The sequence below is a fragment of the Cetorhinus maximus genome, chromosome 1, assembly GCF_964194155.1.
Source record: "Cetorhinus maximus chromosome 1, sCetMax3.hap1.1, whole genome shotgun sequence".
Classification (NCBI taxonomy): Eukaryota; Metazoa; Chordata; class Chondrichthyes; order Lamniformes; family Cetorhinidae; genus Cetorhinus; species Cetorhinus maximus.
The window spans coordinates 58,054,660-58,068,250 of record NC_135879.1 but is presented as its reverse complement, the minus strand read 5'-3'; the positions used below and the strand labels follow the sequence as shown (position 1 = coordinate 58,068,250).

The 13,591-nt window shown below is 46.3% G+C and overlaps 1 protein-coding gene and 1 pseudogene across 3 annotated transcripts in view; both read left to right on the top strand.

Moving 5' to 3' along the window:
• ttc29 (tetratricopeptide repeat domain 29) overlaps positions 1-13,591 on the top strand; it is a 697,530-nt gene that overhangs the window by 406,734 nt on the left and 277,205 nt on the right. The window lies entirely within an intron of this gene.
• LOC144688671 (anaphase-promoting complex subunit 16 pseudogene) lies at positions 12,074-12,420 on the top strand (annotated as a pseudogene).

Genomic DNA, 13,591 nt, shown 5'->3' with positions numbered 1-13,591 from the left:
TTTCTTAGCAGAAAGATAAAGCTAAGAACTTACCTGTCAGTATTAGTATGCTCCATTTTGATATTTTATTCCAATCTTGCTATAATTGCACTGTCCAGAGTTGCTCATGTACATTTTTTAAAATCATCAAAGCATAGATAAAAGCTAACTGATACCCATCAATATGGGAAAAATAAATAAAAGCTAATGCTTGTTTTACTTTTTAAGAATCATTGCATACAATTTACATTTATGTTTCATTATATTAATCATCTTGCCATCTGAGTGGAGCTCAGATGTATACAGGCCTCAGATCATAGTTACCCCCTCCCTTAGGACGCCTGCTTATCATTATACTGAGCTTGCTAGCTTTCTGCTTTGCCTTGTGGTAATATGCTGTTCATTGCCAGGACAAGCCTCAGAGACATGCTAAAGAGGTCCTGCCACACAGCTCAAGGCTCCTGGGGTCTGTGCTCTGGGGTCTCAGTGGTTGTTTCCCAGCTTTTCCATCAGAGTTTTCATCTCCTTTATCCTGTTGTAGTGTGCCACCTCGGGCTCTCTTTCTACGGAAGACTATAACCGGGATCCAACAGCAACAGCTGCTGTAAAAGACAACAATTTCCTCCCACTGTTAGCTCATTAGTGTTTGCTCAATCAAGTACAAATAAACTTATGGCTACTGTTGGACATCTGGGAAGGAACATTTATTTAAAATACATACCTACGAACAGGATGCTTACAGTACTTTAGTTCATAGTTTGCTTAAAATTATGGTATGCAATTTATAGTATGTTTTTAAATATGGCAATATTTCTATGTTATGAACCATATTTTAATGTGTAGCCAAGACCATTAAGTCAGATAGCAATAAGCCTATGCTATTGAATCCATTATTTAATTCAATTCAGACCAACCTACCTGACATAGAAAAATGTTTCTGATTAACCCCAACATTTGCAACTGTCAAACTAAAGATGACAGAAAACATCTCACAGTTTCAGTTACATAAAAATATTTAAGCTTTTAAATTTAGTTTTGTTCTGTCCTGAACTTTAGCGTGTAGTACCTAATTTCAATATTTGAGTAACTTTTATTGCTATTCTGATATAGCATAGCACAGACTGTATTGAATTGCACTTGGAAGATTAAACAATTGTAAATTTATGTTAGTTGTAGATCAAATGCTGTGTTACATAAGCTAATATTTAATTATTTTTTCTGAAGTTATTTAACTTATTATAACACCCAAAGGAATGAGCTTTTTATGGTAAATGTGACTTTTCGCTACACTAATTGACAAGGACATTATTTCACCAGAAAAAGTTGAGAAAACCAAACATTCAAAACCTTACAATGTCAACTATGTCAGCGGGAACAAAATACACCAATAAAATTAAATTTGGGAAAAAGGGAAAAATGTTGAAAAATCATTAGAACTATCGTGGTAACATGTGCTGTTAAGACAAATGGCATATCCATTAAGCTTAATTCTGCTATGGCATGTACTTATATAATTGTTGTTTCTTTTTAATGCTGAATATAATAAATCCATAGTTTAGCTAGTCGCAAAGGTAACACATCATGATATTTAATATTTGGCTATAGATTTTCAGAAATAGAAAAGGTATTTTAAGAGATTTTCTTTGCTATCTTATTGATAATAGTTGTTTTGGCCTTGTGTGAAGTTTTCCCAATTCAGAAAATGTTTTAATTATTTCACTCAATGTAATAATTATAAATGAACACGCTTCAAAATAAATTATTATGCAATACTTTGGTTGTATCCTGATAAAGTTTTTAAAAAATAATTTGCCAACTATTTTATGTTTGAAAGCTTTTCAACCATAGTAGGTTTTCAGGAGATGTCTTAGGTATTTAATTCTAGTATATAATGTGCTCAAAAGAAAATGATTTTTCAATTCTTTCTCATGAAAAATTCTATCAGCATTAAAAAAAGATTTTTGATATGTGAGAATAAAGGTATTTGATAATGTTCAGCTTACCAATGGAGCCTTAGATGTAGGTACTTTATGGTGCTGAAGCATGAACATGCATATACTATGATTTCAGAGTCTTGGGAGGATACTGGAACTTGACAATCAGGTATATTGCCGTCGACATAGCTATGAGATAAAAGTAAGGCAGGCATCTGGACCAGAGCACTATTTTCAAAAGACAGCTCTGAATGTTTTCTGCACTTGCGCTCACCAGTCTCGTGCTTTTGCAGCTCTCTCATTTTCTCCTGTTCCTGCAATACTCCTTGCATCATTCATGTTCCCTAGGTCTCACTTTTCCTCCACGTCATCGTGGCCCTCCATGCCAAAAAAAGTACATTCAAGAATCTCCAAATTAAGTGCTGTACACCCACTTCCATTACTTGTGTCGCTGTTTGTTTCATGTATGTCACTGCACTACATTCAGCAGCACACTGGTGTGTTTTGTCAATAACCATTTATTTGTTGCTGAATAGTAGCAGCCATTACATCTGACCTCCCTGTTTCATCAATTATGGATAGATTATTGGATATGAACATCTGCAAAAGCTTGCAGTTAGAACCACCTTCTGGTCGGAATTAGATAAAGTCTGGCATTTGTTGTCAGACCAAACTCTAGTGGAAGGACCGAGGAATTCAAGGAACAGAAAATTCGCATCAGCAGGCACCTATAATTGTTTAGAGCCACTGCTGTGCAATACTGACAGCTTAGAATTTGTTTATTTAATCTTATTATGTCTTTTATTGTATTGCACCTTCATGAAAATAAACACTAGCCCATAAACCCCTATTGGGCCATTGCATCTTGTCTAGCAAAAAAACTAATTGGTTACAAAATGAATTACATATTAACTTGTGGGTTGAAGTATGAGAAGCCCAGTCACTCCATCCACCCTCACCTCATCTCATCCTTTGGATTGGACGAAAACACCTGGGGCAGGATTTTCCGCTCGGTGTGTGGGCACACGCCCAACACACTCGAGTGTGAAATGGCACGTGATGATGTCGGGCAAGCGTCCCGACGTCATCATGCACTCGCGCGATATTTCAGTCGGCGGGTGCGTGTGAGAATCGGCAACGCGCCCACCGAAAATTAAGAGGCCTATTAAGAGCATTAATCAATTAATCAACCTGTATTTTTCACTTCCCGTCCAACGTTACGGTTGGCGGGTGGGCAAATTGACCAGGCGGCCTTTGGGTTTTTTAGGAAACCTCATCTATGGATGCATGCATTGCCCAACCAGCATTTTGCTGTAACCAGAGGCCTTGCTTATGTCCCTGCTGTGCACAGAAAGGCAACTCACTGTAATGAGATGGTGCGAGACACCATGGACCTGAAACGATGGGAGATATGTGAGGAGGAGCGGCCTCCATAACACTTGTATGACCTCGGAACATTGCATCTGATAGAGGAGCCATTCACTAAATGGGACGTTCACAGAAACAAAATATATTTGCACATGTGCAACGTATATACAGTTTGTGAACACACATGTCACCTTTGTGCTTTCAAATTCTCTTGATTTTTTTTACGCTACCACTACATTTAGGTGCTTCACCAACACCCGCAGCAGAGGTGGAGGCAGCCTACTCACTGCTATGCCATGTTGTCTGTGATGACCTTGGCGGGTGTCTTCTGGAGGGCCCCAGCCTGCTATGGGTCTTCTGCTGGGTGGCAGCTGCACCCTCCTCGGCCTGAGCAGCTGGAGTTGCTGGAGTCACAGGCTGAGGGGACTTGAAGCTGCTGGTCAGCCCAGGAGAGTGCTGGGTGGGTGGCCCCAGTGTGTCCAGCTGACGCTGCTCCTCCCTGTGGGTACCCGAGGGCCCTTCCCTGCTCTTTGAGGAGAAGGGGTTCCTGGAGGGAGAACAAGGTGACCCGTCCCCCTCTCACCTAGTCATTGCTGGAACGTTCTCATGGCAGAAGCATTGGTGTGCAGTTCCTTGTGCATATCCGGAACAAACTGCTGGACCAAGATCTCCATGGCAGCCGCCACCCTTCCACTGGTGATCTCAATGTACTGGCATGTCGGTGCCACGACATCAGACTGAATGTGGACAGACTCCGGCATCTTCTGTTCTAATCTGGTGACAGCCTCTGACAACCCTGCCTGATGTGCCCCTGTCTGTCTTTGGAGCTTCAACATCTCTCTAAGGGCCAAGTCCAGAGGCTTATCATTGGACTCGGACTCAGCCGATGCCTGGCCTCCAGCAGTCCTCCAAATGTTGGTGACCTTGGCTGTCAATGCCTCAGCCTGCTGTGGACCTGAATCTGTGCTGTGCTCACCAGATGGTGGCCCCAAGCCTGCTCTAAAACTAGGTCCCATCGAGATATGTAACTGCACTGGTGGAGGTTGAGGGTGAATGCTGTGACGGCTCTATATCTAATGGGTCACCAGGACCCTCATCCAAGGTGGTCTAGGGACTGGGACTGACGGACTGGCTGTGGTTGGGCCTCTTCCTTTTCTTGCTGGTGCCTGTTATAGAGAGAGGAGATATTTAGTGACTAACATGAAAAAGCACTCAGTTTCAACGAGTGATTGATGAGTTGTTGATGAGGCCTCACTGGCTTGCTAGGGAATGCCAGACTCTCTATTGGTGCTTGCACGGTTGCTGTCCTCACCAGCCAGCTCTGCCGCCTGCTCCTTGTAGGGAAACATTTGCAACAATCTTCAGCAAGAAGTGCCGAGTGGCTGATCTATCTCGGCCTCCTCCAGAGGTCCCCAACATCACAGATGTCAGTCTTCAACCAATTCAATTCATTCCACGTGATACCAAGAAATGGCTAAAGCCACTGGATACTGCAAAGGCTATGGACCCTGACAATTGGCAATAGTACTAAAGACTTGTTCTTCAGAACTTGCTGTGCCCTTAGCCAAGCTGTCCCAGCACAGCTGCAACACTGACATCTACCTGGCAATGTGGAAAATTGCCCAGGTATGTCTTGCGTGCAAGAAGCAAGACAAATCCAACCTGGCCAATTACCACTCCATCAGTCTATTCTTGATCATCAGTAAAGTGATGGAAGGGGTCATCAACAGTGCTATCAAGTGGCACTCGCTTAGCAATAACTTGCTCACTGACACTCAGTTTGGATTCCTCCAGGATCACTCAGCTCCTGACCTCATTACAGCCTTTGTTCAAAAGTGGACAAAAGAGATGAGCTCCAGAAGTGAGGTGAGAATGACTGCCCTTGACATCAAGGCAGCATTTGACTGAGTGTGGCATCAAGGAGCCCTAGCAAAACTGGAGTCAATGGGAATCAGGGGGAAAACTCTCCACTGGTTGGAGTCATACCTAGCACAAAGGAAGATGGTTATGGTTGTTGGAGGTCAATCATCTCAGTTCAAGGACATCATTGCAGGAGCTCCTCAGGCTAGTGTCCTTGGCCCAACCGTCTTCAGCTGCTTCACCAATGGCCTTCCATAATAAGGTCAGAAGTGGGGATGTTTGCTGATGATTGTACAATGTTCAGCACCATTAGCGAATCCCCAGGCACTGAAGCAGTCCATGTCCAAATGCAGCAAGACCTGGTTGAGCTGACAAGTGGCAAGTAAGATTTACAGCACACAAGTGCCAGGCAATGACCGTCTCCACCAAGAGAGAATCAGGTTATTGCCCCATGACATTCAATGGCATTACTATCTCTGAATCCCTCATTATCAACATTCTGGGGGTTACCATTTACCAGAAACTGAACTGGACTATCAATCTAAATACTGTGGCTACAAGAGCAGGTCAGAAACTAGGAATCCTGAGGCGGGTAACTCACCTCCTGACTGCCCAAAGCCTGTCCACCATCTACAAGGCACAAGTCAGGAGTGTGATGGAATACTCCTCACTTGCCTGGATGAGTGCAGCTCCCACAACACTCAAGAAGTTTGACACCATCCAGGATGAAGCAGCCTGTTTGATTGGCACCACATCCACAAACATTCACTCCCTCCACCACTGATGCACAGTGACAGCAGTGTGTACCATCCAAAAGATGAACTGCAGGAACTCACCTAGGCTCCTCAGACAGCACTTTCCAAACCCACAACTGCTACCATCTAGCAGGACAAGGACAGCAGACACATGGGAACACCACCACCTGGAAGTTCCCCTCCAAGCCACACACTATCCTGACTCGGAAACGTGTCACCGTTCCTTCACTGTTGCTGGATCAAAATCCTGAAACTCCCTCCCTAACAGCACTGTGGGTGTGCCTACAGCACATGGACTGCAGGTGTCCAAGAAGACAGCTCACCACCACCTTCTCAAGGGCAGTTAGGGATGGGCAATAAATGCTGGCCTATTCAGCAATGCCCACATCCCATGAATGAATAAAAAAAATACCAGCACCTCTGACTGGTCTGGGATCTCTCCCTGTTGTGGGCGATCTTTTCCTGCAAGAAGACAGGTGGAAATGTTGAGAACAGGACAGATGTCAAAGCAGATGGTATGCAAGCCTGCCTTCTGTGTCAAACAAAAACAAAAATAGCTGGAAAAACTCAGCAGGTCTGACAGCATCTGTGGAGAGGAAGAAAGAGTTAACGTTTCGAGTCTGTATGACTCTTCATCAGAACACTTCTGTCTTATTTGTGTCCTGAGTGGACCTGTGTAAGGGCTGAGGCCGTGACTTGTACAGAATTGACAAGAGATGAAGATGTAAAACTGTGAGAGAATCAGTGGTGATGTCCCTGTGCTGGTAAGGTGTGAGATCCTGTGGACTATAACACTGCAAATACTTGATGGAAAACAAAAACAGAATTACCTGGAAAAACTCAGCCGGTCTGGCAGCATCGGTGGAGAAGAAAAGAGTTGAAGTTTCGAGTCCTCATGACCCTTCAACAGAACTGTTCTGTTGAAGGGTCATGAGGACTCGAAACGTCAACTCTTTTCTTCTCCGCCGATGCTGCCAGACCTGCTGAGTTTTTCCAGGTAATTCTGTTTTTGTTTTGGATTTCCAGCATCCGCAGTTTTTTGCTTTTATTTTTTATTTTTAAATACTTGATGGACTTGTGAGAGTGTGAGTTGAGAGTGAAGAAAAGGTCGACTTACCCTGGCAGAGCAGATGAGATCATTTATCCTCTTCCTGCACTGGATGGCATTACTCTTCTGGACCTTGTTGGCACTGACAGCACTGGCGAACTCCTGCCAGGGCTTTATGGTGAGGTTGGTGGCCCTCCAGCTCCCGTCATGGAAGAAAAGTATCTCCCGCCAGCCCTTGACTGCCTGGAGGAATGCCACCAGCGCGTTGTCACTAAGCTTCGGAGCTGTGGGCTTCTTCCTTCTCAGGGCCATTCTGGTGTTTGCCACAACAAATCCTGGTGTACAGAAAGTGATTGTGTGCGTGGGTACGGTTCAAATATGGCACCTGGACATAAGGAGCCAATAAGATAATGGCAGGCCGGATGAATCTCAGCCCGCTCCACCACGTGATATTGTGTGCTACACATTCATGTGTACATAATGAGCTGAAAATTAGATGATCTGGCATGAAAACCCACCACACTGGCCGGCGGGAACCGCGCCACCTTTCCCAGGGCGGAATTGTCCCAGATTTGCAATAAGTGCAGTAGCGGGCTTGAGAAAAGATGTTTTACCCACTGGTCACAATGGTGGGTTTCCATGCCTTATCGTCCCCTTGCTGCCTCATTAATTATGCAGCCACAGGAAACATGCAGTCTCACTGGTAGGCAGCCTCCGATTTGTCCACCATGCCATTATTTCGTTGCTTCCTGACACTGGACGCCACATTTAAACTGTAGCTATGCGCACAGTTCTCAATGCTTGCAGCCCAGGACTGCTCCGGTGAAGACGTGGCCCCAAAACTAAGAGAGTGCTGCCCCCGATTCAATGAGGCATCCTTGATTGCCTTCTGGATGTCGTGGAGGCCCACCGCAATGTCCTCTACCCCCACTCTGGCCTGAGGAGGCCCATCAGTCTCACAACCCTGGCTTGGGTGGTGGCGGCAGAGGTGGTTAGTGCCAATGCTGCACACAAGAGGTCAGCTATCCATTGCAGAAAACGAATGATTGATCTCATCCATCCTGCCAGGGTAAGTCAACCATCTCATCGCTCTAAACACACACACTCGCAAGTCAATCACACATTCACTGGCATTTCACTCTGCCAGCTGATGGGACATCACCACTCACTCATTCACGCACACCCTCACATCTCCATCTGGCTTCATCTCGTCTGGAGACTGCCTCAGCCCTCACCATCTTGAGGCCACTTGCAGAGATTAACATATGCCCCTGCACACACCCTGGGATACCCCCATTCCCCAGTACAACCCTCACCCTGCAGCCTCTTCCCTTGCCTGAGCCCATTTCTCCCCCTTCCCCAAGCAAGCCCTAGCCCTGCAGCCATTGAAAAGCCACCCCTGCCTTAGGTCTGGTCTGCTAGGTAGAGACCTGCCCGTGAGCCCCCCTAAAAGTGAGGTGGTGCTGCCTGCGAAGCCTGGTGCTGATAACCGCGAGTGCTGCCCAAAGCACGGTAGGCAAACAAACCTCAAAGTCCTGAGCGAAGTGCAGCTCACCAAGCGCATGTCGCTTATGTAGAGTTGTAATATATGTCAGCATGATGACCAGATGATCCAGCATGGGGGGATGATTCCGGAAAACAGGGCTTATAAGATCGTAAGACGTAGGAGCAGAAGTAGGCCATTTGGCCCATCAAGTCTGCTGCGCTATTCAATGAGATCATGGCTGATCTGATAATTCTCAACTCCACTTTCCTGCCTTTTCCCCATAACCCTTGATTCCCTTACTGATTAAAAATCTGCCTATCTCAGCCTTGAATATACTTAATGAGCCAGCCTCTACAGCCTTCTGCAATAAAGAATTCCACAAATTCACCACCCTCTGAGAGAAGAAATTCCTCCTCACCTCTGCCTTAAATGGGCGACTCCTTACTCTGAGATTATGCCCTTTTGTCCTAGACCCTCTCACAAGGGGAAACAACCTCTCAGCATCTGCCCTGTCAAGCCCCCTAAGAATCTTATATGTTTCAATAAGATCGCCTCTCATTCTTCTAAACTCCAATGAGTACAGGCCCAACCTACTCAATCTCATCTCATAAGAAAATCTCTCCATACCTGGGATCAACCCAGTGAGCCTTCTCTGTACTGCCTCCAATGCCAGTATATCTTTCCTTAGATAAGAGGACCAAAACTGTTCACAGTATTCTAAGTGCAGTCTAACTAGTGCCTTGCATAGTTTTAGCAAGACTTCCCTATTTTTATATTCCTTTCCCTTTGAAATAATGGCCAACATTCCATTTGTCTTCCCTATTACCTGCTGAACTTGTATGCTAGCTTTTTGTGATTCATGCACGAGGACCCCCAAATCCCTCTGTGCTGCAGCTTTCTGCAGTCTTTCTCCATTTAAATAATATTCAGCTCCTCTATTCTTCCTGCCAAAGTGCATAACCTCACATTTTCCCAAGTTATATTCTATCTGCCAAGTTTTTGCCAGTAACCTGTCTATATCCCTCAGAAGACTCTTTGTATTATCCTCACCATTTGTCTTCCCACCTATTTTTGTGTCATCCACAGACTTGGCGTTAGTACATTCACTTCCCTCATCCAAGTCATTAATATATATTGTAAATAATTGTGGCCCCAGCACTGATCCCGGTGTCACTTCACTAGTTACAGGTTGCCATTCTGAAAATGCCCCCCTTATCCCAACTCCCTGTCTTCTATTAGTTAGCCAATTCTCTATCCATGCTAATCTACTACCCCCAATACCATGGGCTCTTATCTTATTAAGTAGCCTTACGTGCAGTACCTTATCCAAATATATAAAATAAAGTATTGAAATTAGGTTCCCAACATGTGGTGGCAGGAAATGCGGCCCGCCATTGACAGGTGGGGTGGATGATCGCAAACTGGTTTCACGATGGCGTGAAGCTGATTTTTAGCCTTCTCGCCATATTATCTGCTCATGCCCGCCATGACATCCACCGCCAACGGGACCGGAGGATTCCGCCCTTAGTCTCCAGAGTGGAAAATTTCGCCCTAAGTCTGGTGGGGGTGCAGGGAAGTTGACCTGATCCCTGCTGGTCGGTGGGACGGCTGATCACACACAACCTTCCACTTTTCAGATCATTAATCATGCATCAGTGAGGAGTTCTGCGAATCTTGTGCTTCCTGCCCACCCCGCCATTATGTCATGGGGTCGAAGGTCCTGGCACCATATTTAAGTGGCACCCAGACAGACACTCACTCACTGCAGGCCAGTTGCTGCGGATAAGTCATCATTATGGTACCCAAACGGGGGTAACCTTTGTCCCCAGGTTTCAATGACTCCTCCTTGGGGATTATTCTCCAGGCCATCCAGGAAAGACGGGAAGTCCTCTTTCATAGGGATGGGAGCAGAAGGTCCTCCCACCTGACCACACCAACCTTGGAGGAAGTCATTGGGGAAGTTAGCACCCATGGGGCCCGACAAAGGATCACCCTGCAGTGCAGGAAATGGATGAATGATCTGCTGCGCTCTGCCAAGGTAAGTGCAACATCTACTCAGTGGAAACTCACATTCTCATAAGGGCATCAGCCTAAGGGTTAGAGTTCACAGGGATGTCACACATGACCAGCAGATGAGGCATCAGCATTGAATGTGTGCCAGTCACTTTATGTACACTTTATGCATGTAATTTCCTGGACAAACGGCTTCTCAATCACTTGCTGGGGTGGGATCAGCAAAGACTATAGGCATGCATGCTTTAGAACTAATCATTCATCCATTGGGATCAAAGTCAACCCTTGTGTCTTCCTGCAGGACAATTGTCCTTAACAAGAGAGAGTGTGACAAGGCTGGAGGTGGCACCCCTGACATCCGTAGTCCCTCACGTTTTGAGGAACAGGCCGCAGAGCTTGCAGGAGAGGAGAGAGATCATTCCTGAGCAGAAAGCGAGATTGGACTCCTCCAACTCCTCCAGATGACACAGCCCCTGCCGCCAGGCCCCTCTGGAGGCTAAAGAAACTAGCAAATGTGAGAATTTGTCAGCACTTCATTATCACGGGCATGTCTTCTGCATCGTTCCCATGCGTTGGCCTCATCACGTGGCTCATCTACATCCTTGCTCCCTTCGAAACCATCCCCTTTAATGTCTTCCTCTTACGGGGAGACTTCTCGCACCTCTATTTCTCCCTCAGGCAACACATCCCCACTTTGCAGCGCGAGGTTGTGCAGGGTGCAGCAAACAACGATGATGCAGGACACTTTCTGTGGTGAGTGTTGGAGAGTCCGACCTGACCAGTTCAAACACCGGAAATGTATCTTCAGGAGGCCAAATATTTGCTCTATTGAGGACCTTGTGGCAGAATGTGCAGCATTGTATCTCTCTTCAGCAGCACTATGTGGACGGTGAATGGGCATCATCAGCCAGATCTTCTGGGTGTACTCCTTGTCCTCAAGGAGCCTGCTCTGTATGTGCCAGGGTCCCTCAAATATATGTCGCACCCCCAGATGCATCAAGATGTAAGAGTCGTGAGAGTTCCCTGGGTACCTAGTACAAACATGCAGGATCTTCTTTCTGTGATCACACGTTACTTGGACATTCAGAAAGTGAAATCCTTAATTAATTAAGCCTTAATTGGCCCGCAGATGCAAAATGGCAGTGCGCAGCCAATCGTGGGCAGTGATCGGTTACGCCCCCGCCCGCATCTGCTTCCGAACTGCCCGCCCGACGGGAAGAAAGTTCTCCCCCATGACTTTATGCATTGTACCTTGTAAGCCCTGACCATTAAACTGGGAATATTGAGGATTGTAGTGTGCATGTAGCTTCTGTTCAGCAGCCGTGGCCCTTGACTGTTTGATCCTCCTTCCCTTTTTACGTGTTGCAACAGATGGCCAACACACCAACTCAAATGTGGCCCCAAAACCTAATGGATTCTCGCATGAATACACACGATTAGCAAAGGAGCAATGCTCCTTCAATGGGCATTTGACCCTTGAAAACAGTACTCAGCTGAGCCTGGTTCTCCATGGCTTGAGCAAATAATTAATAGGGTGCCCCTTCAATTGGCCCAAAATAGCAGCCCTGAACTCCTACCGCATGGCTTGAAACCCCTCCCATATCATTTTTTCAAGCTTCTTTTTCCAATCATGGCCGCCTCGGCGTCGTCCTCGTCCTCCTTGGCAGCGGGCAGCGGTTTCGGGGTGTCCGAGCTGACCCTGCTGTGGAAAGTGCCCTTTGCCTCGCCCAAGGAGCCGACGAGCTGCTGGAAGATGCCACTGAGAGGTTCCTTTGTGAAGCAGTTTTCAGCTATCAGGTGGCTCACACATTAAGACAGGTGAAACAAGAGCAACAATGTTCCCGGATGGAGAAACTGGCCAGTTTGGTTGAGGAGTTGGAGGCACATGAGTGGCGCTGCAAACCAATTGAACGGCTACTGGGATTCACTCCTTATCTGGATGAGATGAGACAGATTGGATTTAGTTCATCCATTTGAAAGCTTTATGCTCTTTAGCAGATTGAAACTGGGAGATTAAACAGCATTATTTTTCTCTGTAAAAAAAAAGTGCACCAGTGAGCGTTTTGAATCCTGTTTTGAATGTACATAATAGACGTGGGGTTCTGTGTTCAGGGGACTTATTTGGGTCTTTTAAGACTTTTTTTAAAAATGAGGTATGGATCCATGAGTTGAACTGTTAATAAATAGACATTATTTTACAAGCTAAAAAAAAAATTACTCAGTAATGGCGACGATGGTGCTTCGCACTTTTATGAGTGCGACCAACTGCTTCCAACCTCCCCCTGTTACCCACCAATTTCCTCCACTCTCCTCCACAGTCACTGCCTCCTAACGGCAATCTCTCCTGTATTATCCATGCCCTTGACCCCATCATTGTTCACAAGGATATTCTTGTTTGCCACTCCGTTCCCTTCAATGTTGATGTCACCAGGTCCTTTATTGATTTGACCCCACCTCTACTCAAGGCCACCTGCACCCTTATTTTAAGAGACCCCCCATGAGCCCATCCAGTAACCCCCCATGACTTTAGAATTACTGACTTAACGAATGTAGATGCCTATCCTGAATGTAACTATGCCTTCTACTTCCCAATACCATGCCTCAAACCCTGATGACCAAATGCCTTAGTTGATTCACCGCACCCTACACACCATTCTGTGCACGACTGCCACTGCCCTGAGAAACCTTCCCCCGCCCAATACTGGGACCAGGACATGCGTGCCATGCAGAGCCCTCTAACATGGCCCGACAGTGTGGACTCATTCCCCGGACAGTCCCTTAAACATGCTCCCTGGACAGTCTTTCATCCTTCCCTGGACAGTCTGTTAAAGTTAACCCCCCCCACCCCCGGGCTGTTTTTCACCCTTCCCCTCTGGTCCTTCTCCAACCCCTTGTCTTGCCTCTGTCTCACCTGCTGGTCCTTCCCTCCCCACTTCCCCAGTCATACCTCTGTCTCACTCTTCCCCTCTGGCCTGCCATCCCCCCAGTCTTTCCTCCATCTCACACCTCCCTACTGGTTGTGCTTCCTGTGCCTAGCCCGAGTGCAGCATGTGCTACAGGCACCCGGTATATTTCAGTGATGGTGTGAAAGGAAGGTGAAAGCAGCATCTACTGACCTCCAAGTCACTGATAAAGTGAAGTTCAAAGG